Genomic DNA, 14,500 nt, shown 5'->3' on the forward strand with positions numbered 1-14,500 from the left:
ACTCCTTGTTCACAGTGTGTGTGTCTGTGTGTGTGTGTGTGTGTGTGTGTGTGTGTGTGTGTCTGTGTGTCTGTGTGTCTGTGTGTCTGTGTGTCTGTGTGTCTGTGTGTCTGTGTGTCTGTGTGTCTGTGTGTCTGTGTGTCTGTGTGTCTGTGTGTGTGTGTCTGTGTGTGTGTGTGTCTGTGTGTGTCTGTGTGTGTGTGTGTGTGTGTGTGTGTCTGTGTGTGTATATATATGTATGTATGATTCAGTTGATACTTCTTCCAGGGCTATGGCGGCTGGTACTGTTTTGAGGAGGTTTGCCCGACTGCTTTCTCAAGACCTCTCAGATATTGTGACAAATGACTTTTAAATGCTCCTTTGGAGAGAGATTTAGTTTATGGCTCCTCTGCAGAGGTTATTAAAAAGTGTGATGAAAGAGAGCAAGAGTGAAAACCAACAGCCATCCTTCTGCATAAAAGAGGCCATCTACAGAACATGGGAACAACAGACCCATAAATTTCACTAGTCTCATATGCAAAGCCATCAAAAAAGTTATCATGGAAATGACTAATAATGACATGGGAAACCTCCAGACACTGGACCTAACACAATTTAGTGTTGACAAGGGCAGGTCTTACCTACTCAACCTGGTGGACCTCTTTACGAATATTACCAAAGAAAGGGATGAGGCAAAACATTTTACACTGCCAACCTTGACCTGGCCAAGGCATTTGACTCAATACCCTACTTGGGCATTGATGATAAACACAAGATATTAGGTATAAAACCTTATGCCGCCCCATGGGTAGCCAGCTGGCTCACAGACAGGACCCAAGAAGTTAGAATTGAGGAGTCTACCTCTACAAAGAGGCCAGTTACAAGCAGAGTCCCTCGGGGATCAGTCTTAAGACTGCTCCCTTTTGGCATTTACTTCTCTGATGTCAAGGGCCTCAGGAAACTTGGGGATACATGCAGACAGTAATCTAGTCTTTGACCATCATGTGTCTACAGTGGTGACAAAGTCATTCTATATAGTGCAACTTATAAACACAGGTATGACATCTAGATCCAAGGTCGTCACTGTTCCACTACATTCACCAGTCATCAGACCTGTCATCGTGTAAACGCCCCCTTTGGTATGTACCTAACAAGACACATCCAACAACTGGAATGTCCAAACTGGTTCCTCACTAAAAGAATACAGGGCATAAGTAACATGTCTTTTGCAGACTGCCTCAAAGCCTTATCCCTATACTCTGTCTCCTACAGGCTGTTGAGGCAAGAGCTATGCCTGGCACATAAGGCACTGTCGGCCCCCACCCTGAACCACCTGCATATCCACAAAACAAACAGCACCAGAATTACCACTCTAAAGACTTAAACTTTGCCTATGCTATAAATAGGACTTGCTGGTGAGAAAGCTATGTATCCCAGAAACTACCCCTTCAATGGAATAGACTCCCCATCCATGTGAAGCAGAGTTCCTTCCTAATCCAATTCAAATGCAACTTGGACAACTGGATAGGGAATAGGAAATTCATCCCTGGTTTGGCACCCATGTCTCTACCAGACAAAGGCAACCTGTAAGTGGTTCGTCTCCAAGGTCCCTGCTTGTAAATGTTTCATCTCCCAAGCCACTATTTACACCTGTCAAGGGTGCCAGAACTTTTCAGAGATTTGGGATGCATGGCTAAGCTTAAAAAGACTCTAGATGTCATTAGCCTAGTACACACATATGAACCTACGCAATTTGATTCAGAAAATCTTTAAGATTTTTCAGCCCTCCTTTTACAAAATTTCTAAGGGATTCTCCAACTCCTCATACAAAAATCAAAATAAACAGTCTCAACAAAATGCTGGTAAACAGACATTTAAGAAGAAATGTCAGGGAGTTTCCAAAAGGAACACAGGATCCCCTAAACCAAGGACAGTGTAACACGTCAGAATAACTATTAAAGGGATACTGTACCCTTTTCCACCTTGGCAGTCCCTGTTCCCTTCCATAAAGTCAGAATCTCCACCTTTTTGTTCTTTTGGCAGTAGATAGTCTCAGACAAGTTGATTCTGAAGGTTGTTCACCAAGGTTAAACATGGCAGTGGAAGGAAATCCCTCCTTTCCAGGCGGCAATTCCTTATCCAACAGACCATCCTTATTGATTTATTTTCCCTCTGTCCATCAACAGATGCTGTCTCAGGGGGTGATAGAACTCCTTCCCAGGTTGGGAAAGATTTTTATTCAAGGATATTTTAGTGTCAAAAACAGAAGATACTTACAGACTACTTTTGGATCTTTTTTCCTAAACCTTTTTGTGATACTGCCCAAGTTCAAAATGGTGTCAGTTCACAACCTGTTACCTCTTTTTCCTCATGTATGTTTCCTGCTAACACTAGATTTAAAAGATGCTTATCACATCCCTATTCATCCAGACTTCCAAGTGTTTCATAAGGTTCTGTTGTCTGAATCACATTATCAGTTCTCTCCCTTACCATTTGGACTACCTACTGCACCAAGAATATTCAGTTAGTGTCTAGCTCTAATTGTACCTCATTGCAGGCTACAGAGTATCCACATTTTTCCATATTGAGATGACTTGCTTATTTTCGCAGAGTCTTTTTCAAAGTGTCAGGAATATCTCTCTCTCTCTCAGGTGAGAGATCTTTCACATAAGCTGGGATTTCAAGAGAAGGTTTTTATTGACTTCTTCACACAGGATTGTGCTCCTGGAGTGGTCAGCTAGACACCTCATTTCAAACAGCTTTTCTTCCACAGGAAAAAAAACAGATCTATATCTTTATCTATTCCTATAGTTTTCCACTTCGGTCACTGCAAGGGAGTACCTCAGGATTTTGGGTCAAATGGCATCTAAGATTCTCCACATGAGAAAGATACAATAGTATCTGAAGTCTCTTTGGTCCCAGCACCAACATGCTTCGAATTTTCAAATCTCCGTGTTGGGGGTTTATTAGAAGAAAAATCACATTGTGGAGACAACAAATTTCTCTAAATCCAGGTCCCTCTCTCCCTCCCTACTCCAGTGCAGTCACCACATAAGCTTTGGGCTTCGCTTGGGGAGTAGTATCAGGAGGGATAAAAGTGCAAGGGATGTGGGACACCAAGGACAAATGCAAGCACATAAATAGCTCTGATCAAGGCACTCAAATCTCTGAATTATTTTTACTCCTCTGAACCTCTTCAAGTTGTTACAGACAATACCACAGCCATGTGGTACAACAAGCAAGGGGAACCAGGTCATATCCCCTTTGCAGACTAGGTTCATAGGTAGGTACTAGGCTATCAGCCCGACGGCAAAAGCAAGCCTAACCAACAGTGTATTGGCTTTCGCCACCCATGTATTGTTAAATTCCTCCCCCTCTATCGAGCAGTGCCCCAGACATAATCCAAGGGGTGAATTTCCTATCATCCATCCACTTATCAAGGTTTTTCTTGAATAGTGCTAATGATGAGCTCTGCTTGATGTGGATAGGAATTTTGTTCCAGAGCATGGGAAGTCTCTGGGACAAGAATCTCTCCCTCCAGCATGTGCAATTTATTGTTGTGGCGAGGTTAAGGTCCCTAGAGCGTGTAGCTAGGGGAGACTGGGATTTCTTCAAGTGGAGCACGTCCAACAATTCCGGGTTTGTTACAGCTTTGTATGTCAGACAGAGGTCTCCTCGGTATAAGTGGTATGAGACCGAGTAGAGTTTGAGTGTCTTGAAAAAGAGACTGACATCTCTTGAGCAGGTATTCATACTACCACTGGGCTTGCAAATGTATAACAGGTCTGACTGGATAGGGTCTGCTGAGGCTTTATACACAAGGCAGAGATCAACTCTTAGTAATCTGTACTGGGAAAACCGCTTTGAGACAGTATGTATAGTTTTTGTGATTTAGCCCCTTTATGTTTTTTTTAATGAGAACGTGTTGTGGTCGGTCCAGTTGTGATAAGTGTTTGGACAGGTACACAACAAATGAAGCATTATAATCAGTGATCAGCCAGGTAAGAGCGGAGTACAATGGAATGATTGCATCCCTGGACCTGGAAGTCACACCTTAAGGTACAAGTTTTGCTTTGAAAATGACTTCCTTACAATATTAAATACATGGCAATCAAAAGAAGTTCATTGTTGACGTACAATCCCAGCATACCTCTCAACCGTCCAGATTTTCATAGAATGTCCAGATTTTCTCTCATATTTTTGGTCTGTTCCTCATAAAATTGTGTGGTTTTTCTGAATTTTTTTGGCAAATTAGTGAGGACTGAATTCACTAAATAATAACAAGCATTTGACTTTCAGGCTTCATGTCCTTCAGAAAATACATTGTAATACAAAACCTTTTATTCTAGCAACTCTAAGTTTAAAAGAGTAATATTTACAATTTGTCCCTCTTCTTGGGGCACTGCCCTCCCCCCATTACTTTTTGGCTTTGTTCAGATATTTTGTGCTAAGAGGTTGAGAGCTATGGATCAACTTACAGGTATGCTTTGTCAATGGAACAGTAACAAGGGATAGTATGCTTGCTGAAGAATATGATTATATATTTCTTGGCATTTAGTTTTAGTCCATGGTTTTGACACCAGCTTTTTGTTTGGGATATGCCCTCTTGGAGGATTTTGGTACCCTCCAGTGAGTATATAATAGTACCAAGTTTACAGCTATCTGTAGACATGGTAAACCGCTGCCCATCCTAATTTTCTAGGTTCTACTTGTGAGTTAGTCTGCTATCCAATGAGTTACATATGGACTTGCATTTAGCTGGGAGAGTTTATCTATGATACCTGAATATGAGATCATGTCATTGCAAGGTCAAGATATGCAGTGTGTACTGTATCTGCCCACATCCATTGCTCCAGTATCCTTCTGGAAGGACACTCAAATTACCGAAATGCACATACATGGTAGTCAAGGAAGCATATAACCAAGATGAAATGACTGCCACATATGTGCATTTTTGTAGTTTCTGGGTGTGCTTTATATGCACGTTTGCTGTAGTTTTGATCCTTCTGGAAGAAGTCAACCACGTGAAATAGGCAGGATCTGCACTTAATGAATCTGAACTGGCTAGAAACAAAGAGTTTGTAGGTTATCTATCTCCTTATTTATTAATTCCATAATAATCTTTTCCATAGCCTTACAGATGAGGCTGGTCAGGCTTATGGGTCTGTAATTACTTAGGTCTGTTAATGTCCACCTTTGTGAAAGGCGATGACTGTTGCTGTGATCCACTCATTTAGTACCAAGCTTGTTTGGAGGTTGATACTGAATAACCTCTGTAGGGAGATGGCAAGTCATGTATCACGCTGACCAGTAGGAAGCCCAGTACGTTATCTGGTCCTGTAGAAGTAGTGTTCTTAGCCTTCTTGGGAGATTTCGGTAGGGTGTAGATGCAGGTATGTGATCTGAGAATACAGGAGGGGACAGGGAGGTGAATTTTGAACTAAATTTGTATGCTAGCAGACTGGCTATATCCAATGGGTCTGAGTATGTGACATCTTTAATACTAGCTCTGGACAGTGCTAGGCACTGTTTCTGCAATTTCTATTATAGTTAAAGAAGGCTTTGTGATTATCCTTTACATATGTGACTATTTTCACCTTATATCTGTCTTTATTTGATTTGATCAAGGTTTGAAGAGTTACATTTATTTTTGGCATGTTGAAAGTTATATTTATTTTTGCATGCAATGTTTTTTTTTTCTTTTATTATATAACCTGTTTATATTACAGTTCCACCATTGGGGTTTATTTTAAAATGTGGTGTTGTATTTATTTCTGAGGGGAACAGATGTGTCTATGCAGCTAGTTATATGTCCACAGAATTTGGCAGTAAAGGATTCTACATTAGCAGTGGGGTCATCCAGATGGAAGGGACTTTTGAATTTAGCCAGGTCATAACTCCGTTTTTATAGATCAGCCCTGGCATACTCTCTGAATACTGAGGTACTGGAAGAGGTTTCTGGCTTCAGTATTAAAGTGATTACGACTCATTTCTGGTCCAACTTGAGCAGAAAGGAAGTTACAATTGGTGGGGAACAGCATTGTCCCATACTGGTAAGGACTAAGTCCAAGATTTTATTGTCCTTGGTTGGGATATCGATGCATACAGAGTTTATACTCATGACGCCCAACAATTTCTGGGCATGTATGTTTGAAGCTGTATAAAAGTTTCCCAGTTAATGGAGGTGTAGTTGAAGTCTCATAGAAAAACTGTGTTTGGCTTAATGCATAGGGGGTCCATACTGGTTAGGTACAAAGTATGGACTGAGAGGGACACAGAGGGGGTCCTATAGTTTAGCTATGACATGATAATCATTTTTCTTAACAATAAGTTGGATGTGGAGGAGTTCCAGGTCTAACGAGTCTGGAGGTGAAATTTGTTTTAAGAATAATGAGAGACAACTGCCTTAAGTGCCTTCATCTAATACAGTGGGCTTGAATGTGTGATAAGCACTAAACCCTGCACTGACACAGTGCTCTCATCAGTCTTGAACCAGGTACTTGTGATGATACATACATTGAGGTTTTTCAGAGTAAGACCTGCTTGTAGGGAGTGGTGTAACAGAAGACCTCTTACACTATACTTACTCCAAAGAATTCCATTAATAATGTCTCAATGTATGCTAAGCATCACATGGCACTCTAAATAAGGGTCATAGATATGCTACAGCTGATGTTGTACTACTGAGTTGACATGATTAAGGTTGTTAACTGGGGAATAAACTGGTTCAATGACTGTCTTAGCCATTTATTCGACCGAGATAGATCCTGTGAAATGCAGAATAAGAGATTTTTCAGTGCTCCATAGATGACAATTTCGGAGACAACTGTAAATAAATTCGTTACATTCTCAAGTCCCATCTGTGATAATTGCCAAAAATATTAAACATCATAGAGCTAAAAACTAACCCTCAAGATGAATATGGTTTGTGTTACAAATCCATTTTTTTAATTGAACCCTGATTCCTTGGTTGAGTTGGGGCAAGTCCCTAGCATCCCCGCGCACTCTTTCAACTAATATAACTCTACTGAGGTTGAAAACATTTTGGACAAGTTTATAAAACTATACAGTCAAGCACATTCATTGGAATGGACACAAATGGTCAGAATTCTCTGAAAAGCTGAATAGCCACAAGTGGAAAAAAAAACATGCACCCCAATGAACATCTCCCTTTCCTCTAAAACTACAACTCCATAAGCAACATCCTCCGTTTATCCTCATAACCATTAATAACCATTTTTTAAACACACTTCAGAGCTATTCCTATTCTTACTCCTTGATTTTCTTTGTAACCTTCTGTACTGAACGGTGTCAAAGACCTTGCTAAAGTCTAATATGAGTTAGCAGCTTTTTTTTTTTTTTTTTTTTTTTGAGCTGACTGCCAAAACAAGACACCTCCTCTTACAGGACCATCCTAAATACCAGGTAGACAAAGTTTGTCAGAGAAACAGGTAGAAATATTTATGACTGACTTGCAGATATTTGACATACATTTTTTATTCAATGTATTCAATAAATATACTCATTTTCAAAAAAAAAAAAAAAAAAAAAATCCTGTGATAAAAGTGAAAAAAAATTAAGGTTATGATGTTGCTGATTGAGACACTTCTCTTATTTATTTTTTTTTATTTAACATTTATTTACCGGGAAAGTCCTGCTTGGAATGAAGCCACTTTTCAGTGGCGGCCCGGGGAGAAACTGTCCAGACATGTCTTTGTACCGTGGGAGGAAACTGGAGTACCCAGAGAAAACCCACATGAAAGCAGGGAGGACATGCAAACACTGCACAGAAGACAACCCAGCCAAGACTCGAACTGGAGAACCTCTTGGTGTGAGGCGACAGTGCTACTGCTGCACCACTGCGCCTTCCCTAGTCTGATTCCTAGTAGAGTGCCAAGGTTATGATGTCTCTGATCGAGATACTTCCCTACTCTGATTACTAGTAGAGTGCCAACAAAAAGTATTCAAGTGCCACTCACAGACACTGATGCTGGGGGTTCCCTACCCCTGGTCCAGGAAAATTACAATCACTGGTCTCCTTCCTTCCAATACTGCTGTTTGTTACTCACAAGACTAACATTTTTAACTGACAAGCTCACTGCCATGAATCCATGTTAGTGCTCAGTCAACAGCTAATTGTCTGAAAGAAATTTAACTATCATCTGCTTACATCATTTTTACATACGTTTCCACAGAACTGATGTGTGGCTTACTGGACTATAGCTCCTTTGGTATTTTCTGGATCCATGTGGTTATCTTCCATCAATCAGATCAAATCTCTACAGCGTACAAGAAATGTTGTACAGTCTAGACAGATGAATTCCTAGTACTCTGACGATTCAAGATAGTATCTCATTTCATCCCTGTCTCCAATACCCTCAGTCCTATCAACTCATTTTCTTACGTCATTCTAGTTATTCTCCCAGTTCTCCATTCATGCCTACAAGTCTCCAAGACTCTTCTCAACTTGGAACCTTCCCTTGCTTCTCTTTAGTTAAGATGAAGACAACAAAATCCACCACTTTTTCATTATGATTACTTTGTTCAATTCTCTTCCCATCTTCTACTTCTTCTCACAATCCTAAAACTTGCCTTCCTTTCTTTCATTTTAAGATCTAAAATCTCATTTTGTCCTTCTTACTCTGTCAGCAAATTTCCTTCCTCACTTCTGCTTTGGCCTTTCTTACTAAGGAGGTAAAAGGTAAAATGGTGAATGAAGAAGCAAGTGAAAAAGTGAAGCTATGCTACTGTCACAGCTGTACTTTTCTTGCTTCATCACACACCATTCCTTCACACCTCCTTTGATTTTTATGTATGCTTTCCTCCTTATGAGAAAGTGTGCAGTATCTACCTCACTCTTCAATTAAGCTGGCTAATTTCATCTCCTTACTTTTTCCCCGCACTGTAAATACTCATTTGTCTCTTTCTTCACTCTCTTTTCAGCCCTCTGCTGTTGTAAAGCCTAAGCTCCTTCAACAAAATTATTGCACGCCATCTGCTTTTGCTATTTTAACCCTATCAGTCAAGTTCATTAAACCTCTTACTCCAAATATCCACTCTACAACCACTGACTTTTTTTCCTTGCAGCTACCACAAAACATGTTTATTATATATTAATAGTTTGCATAGACTTAGCTTTGTCTTCCATTTTCTTTAAAACCTCTTCTGCCTTAATACCAAACAGAGAATCATGCTGTAAAGGTGCATCTAGCAATTTAGCTTTAACATGATCAGGCAAATTCTGTTCCTTTAACCAGGTATGCCTCCTAATCACAGATCCAGTAACTGTGGCCCTGCAGGAGGCCTCCAAGGAGTCAAAACCACATTGCAAAGTATGCTTTCCAACCTGTTCAGCTGCATGCAATAATTCCTGCAATTCTTTATTTTCTGCACATTTTGAAATCAACATAATTTTCTGTTTCAGCAATCCCATAACATGTTGTTAGTACTTAAGCATATGAAATTGACAGTTTAAGGCCCCGATTGCCAAGGTTGCAGATGTATAAAATTTTTTTCCCCATCTGTCCAGTGCCCTTGAATCTCTTCAGAGGGGGTAGGATTTTTTGCTGTTGAGGCCTTAACTCCCTTGGGACCCTGTGAAATAGTTTCAGGATCAGCAGCAGGGTTTCTAAACAAAAATTTATGTGAGTCAGAGCCCCTATAACATCTGTCAGGCTTATTGGGAGCCAGAGGTAAGGAGTCAGGGGTCAAGCTCGACTCCAAAAACACATGATTCACAATGTCTAAAACAGGGGGAATGGATAAAGGCCTGTGCTGAGGGAGAAGGAAATCCCTGAGCCTCTTTTGATTCTGAGAAGTCTTGACTCTCCCAGTGAAAACGCTCCCTCAAAGTATGCAAGGTTTCTCCAAATGAATAATCCTCAGGAGGAGATGCAGATGGTATAGACTCTTCTGCATCAGAATCCTCATAGGGAGGTATAGATAAATTCCTGATCAGAAGAGGAATCAGAAGAAATAGAAACCTGATCTGAAGATTCATAATCAGTGTCTTGCCTAGGCCTCTTATCTGGATGGGGATGGGTACCCCTGATCAAGGTAATGAGGTCTTCAGCCACTTTGATCATCTGTTTTTAGACATAGAGGCCTGTGCACATGGCTCATGCGTCATTTTTTTAGTTTTAGAAGTTGCTTTTGTCCTTGGATTTGCAGCTGTCGTCGGTTTGATATACAAATGTTGAGGTCTGAATACACCCTCAGAATCCGGTGCCTGCTCAGCGGCTCCAGACCCATCCGAGGGAGACACATCCGTCGGTCCAATACCTTAAGTATCTTGCGGCATGCCGGACTCCACGTGGGTGTCGGTAGAGGCCTGCAACTTGAAGGTAGCGGGTATCAGGGGCTGTGAAAGTACCCGAGTACCGGCGAACTGGCGACTGGCTTAGGAGAAGCTTCGTCGGGTTTGGATCTTGACTGCCTTTCTATGTCCTTTTCATTGCATTTTTTATGTACTTCGGTAGTCGGATTGCTATCTGACGACATTTCTGGGTAGTTAAATCTGTTTCCAAAATACTTTGATGCAAAAATATACCAACGCTTAATAGTGCGTTGGTTAAATCTAGCACAAAACCGACAGCCAGGCACATTGTGATCAGGGCCTAGGCAAGGAATACAGTATAAATGGAAATCCTTATGAGGTATTTGCTTCCCACAAGTAATATAATTATTAACTTTTTCCTGACTTCGGTAAGGAGCAAGGAAAAAAGTTTTCCCAACGGGGTACTTAGCTTTAGTGAAGACTTCGGTTCTGAAGCTCAAACTCGAATATTTCAGTAGTCGGCCGACCGGCACTTGCGAAATGCTTCTGCTTCGGGCACCGTGCGGCAAGAAAGACTGAAGAAAATGACGTCAGCTGCATGTTTTATACCCCTGGCGACCTGACGTCATGGAAGAGAAGACAGCAACCGACGCAGGACCCAAGACTTTGGAATTCAGGCCGACTGAGGGCAACCTGCCAGCAGATTACCCAAATGTAATGACTGCAACAGTGAAACATGAAGAATATCATGGAAGAAGCATTTGATACAGCACAACAAAAAGAAATTACTTAAACAGTAATAGAGATAAAATACAGCATGAGTAGATAAAGCAGACATAATACATAAAAGCTTTAAAAAACATTACAAAAAAGAAGAATAAAACAAGGGTGCAACTTTAAGTTCATTTTTTTATTTTGTAAAAATCAGATTTTCTTTTCTCTAGCTTAAAGAATAAAGGATGGTATCTACAAATAGATAAGTATCCAAGTTACTATCATATGCAGATGATATGGCACTGTTATCAAAATGCACCCCCCCTCAACTGTCCAGATTTTTACCTCAAATTTTTAGTCTGTACCTCATAAAATGTGTGGTTTTCTCGCACATCCTTGAGGACTGTAGTCACTAAATAATGGCAAGACATTTTGAGTTGCAAGCTTCAAACAATTCAAAAAATGCACTGTAATGCAAAACATGTTAATCTAGCAACTAAGTTTATGTGAGCAATATTTAAAATTAGCCCCTCATTTTGGGCCTTTGTCTCTCCATTATTTTGGTTCTGTCCAGAATTCCTTTGCAAAGTGGTTGACAGGTATCTGAAGACAGAAAAAGTGTGGGATAAATTATGCAGAAAATTAAGGAATAATACTATAAATCTAGTTAAAATTTAAATAAGAAAAATAAAGCACAAGGAAAAGTAGGAAAAACATTTGGTATATAGGTTTTCAAAAGAAAAACAGCTTAGAATGTGGTAGTAAACATGCTAATGTGCCACAGTACAGATCAAGTTTGAGCAAAACAGTGTGAACTTCTGGGTTAATTAAAATATGGCCTTTTGCAAAAAAAAACAAAAAAAAAACATATACATATATATATATACACATATACGTATATATATATATATATATATATATATATATATATATATATATATATATATGTATATATATATATATATATATATATATATATATATATATATATATATATATACATAAATATATATATATATATATATATATACATAAATATATATACATAAATATATATATATACATAAATATATATTATATATATATATATATATATATATATACATAAATATATATATATATATATATATATATATATATATATATATATATATACACATACATACATATATATGTGTGTCTTGCTAGGAACGAGCAAGTATTGCTAGGAATGAGCATGTACTGCTAAAATTTATCTGTTACCTGGACTTGTAAAAAGGAAGAGACAGAGGTCTGTTTCAATGCAATCTGGGTGGGTGAGGGTCTAGGTTAAACACCCAAAAAAGAGGATTATTTTATAAAAGGAAAATGAGATAGCATTGTGATAGAATCAGTAATAGTTTCCCCTTATGGATATCATTTTTAAAAAATTGCAGAAAAACGTAGGTCAATTAATTTAGTAACTTAAAAATTAGTAAATGGAAATAAAATGTTAACATAATTAGATAAAATGAAAACTAGTACAATGATGTAGTAAGATTTTACGTAGAAGATGGCTGCATAATGATGGGCAAAAATAAAAAGAAAGCTACATAAGACAATGGAGGAAAGTTTTATTTACTTGTTTGCAAGGTTCTTTTCAACTACAGTCCATGCTTGTCAGCAAGCACAACAATGGGAATTCACAACACAATAAAAGGAATTAGAAGTAAAATAGAACTGAAAAATATGTTAGTAAAATGCGCAAAAGAAACAATGGATAATATTAATTATAAATGATGTAATTAGCTATCTCAACTTATAAAAAGGTTAGTTACATTGACATGAAATGCTCCACTACTATCACAACAGTAAAGGAGCAGAATAACCTTGGGACATATGCTTTTTTTTCTTACACAATGATCAGGCTAAAGGACCATGGAGTGAAATATAGAAAAACGAAAAACAGAAGGATTACAAAAGTAAACAAAGATGTGATAAGATACGACTATTTCAAAAAGTGTGAAGTTTTAAAAGAACAAAACAGATGAGGTCGTTGTGCAGTACTGTTACATGCTATGATGTGCAATAAGAAAAAAATTATAAAATATATACTAAACACTATAATGAGGGGTATTTACAACACTAAGTTAAAAACACTGAACATAATATGTATATGGAAATGTTATTAGGTGTACAACAAAGTAAGTGTAATATATAAATAAGAAAGTAATTTGTTGAATTCCATATTTTTTTTAATTAAAGATCCTACTCCTTTCAGTAAGTTCTGTGGGATCTTTAGCTGCCATCGACTTAACCAGATGGGATCTATGTTTAACAAGTACTATACCTGTAGGAATAGATCACAATTTATTCTACTTTATTTTCAACAGCTTTACGGACTGGAATACAAAGTCAAATTTTAAGTTGTGGCCTTATTACAGCACAAAGACAACTGCCCAGTTACCATGAAAAAAACATGAACGTTGACAGTAAATGACAAATCTATTTACTTCTAAATTGCACTGATGTTTAAAATAAAACTTGCATATTGTGTGGAAAGTATTATTAACCTGTGTAACTAATTAATGACTGCAATATTTTTATGAAGCTGAACAAGTTGAAAGCCCTTGAAATTTTCTGTCTGCATCATCAAGACACACACACCAATTTCAAGACCATATGTAATATTATAATATAAATAACACTTACATCACTTGCAGATTCGTGTCATAGCATAGGCTGGTATGTGTGAAAGAAGGAAACTGTATTCAGTTTTGTGCAGGCCACCTTCAATAAATAAATAAATACAAACAAATAAGCTAGGAAATCATACAGTCCAAGCAAATACCTTAAAAAACACTGCAGCACTTATTTTCAGTACACTTGACTAAATGGTGCTTTTTTCAGAGGTGATAAACAATACAACAAAATTGACAAACTGATGATTTTGAAGAAATAACTCAAAATAAAACCACTTGCAAATTAAACACCATTAGTAAAAACAAAAAATATTCAAAATTTAATAATCACACAACTTGCCATAGAAATGTAAACAATGGAGAGCACGATAAATTCTGTAGCAATATTTGACAAAGTGGGATTCTCTAAATACTAAACACTGACTTCTGCTATCAAAAGCAGTAACCCCTCAAAAAATAGTCTACCTAGAGGTCATATGACCTGGTAGGAGTTGTACTTAATTGAGGTGTGTGTGCATGGTCTCCTCCCACCAGGAGAAAAAGGCAGGAGATTCACCCTGGTCAGAGATCTCCTCATAGCTAAACTTATTCAGCAAACTGGATTCAGTAAATCATTTTCCACTGAATCTTACTTTTAGTTAAATATAATAGATCTGCAAAAGTGGTGGCTAGTTCTGTTAAAAAAATGATTCAGCTACTACAGAAAGACAGAAAAAAAGCAAGAACCCTAAATAAAAAGAGAAGGGAAAAGCTGTTAAGTTCCAGTTACTCTATGATAGTTAAATTAAGCCAAAGGGGACACTTGGGTATCCAGTGGAGCAGATACCTAGGAGTACACATTTATTTAATGTCTATTAACCAAATTAATAGG

General features: G+C 38.2%; 1 protein-coding gene across 5 annotated transcripts in view; it reads right to left on the reverse strand.

Annotated features, from left to right (window-relative positions):
* The window catches only part of ZNF710 (zinc finger protein 710), a 914,149-nt gene that overhangs the window by 717,091 nt on the left and 182,558 nt on the right, over positions 1-14,500 (reverse strand). For all 5 annotated transcript variants that reach the window (XM_044078292.1, XM_044078291.1, XM_044078290.1 and 2 more), the window contains one exon: positions 13,640-13,717. The gene's annotated coding sequence lies outside the window, so the exon portion shown is untranslated. The remainder of the gene's footprint in view (positions 1-13,639; positions 13,718-14,500) is intronic.

The sequence above is a fragment of the Protopterus annectens genome, chromosome 7.part0, assembly GCF_019279795.1.
Source record: "Protopterus annectens isolate FY-2018-M chromosome 7.part0, PAN1.0, whole genome shotgun sequence".
NCBI lineage: Eukaryota > Metazoa > Chordata > Ceratodontiformes > Protopteridae > Protopterus > Protopterus annectens.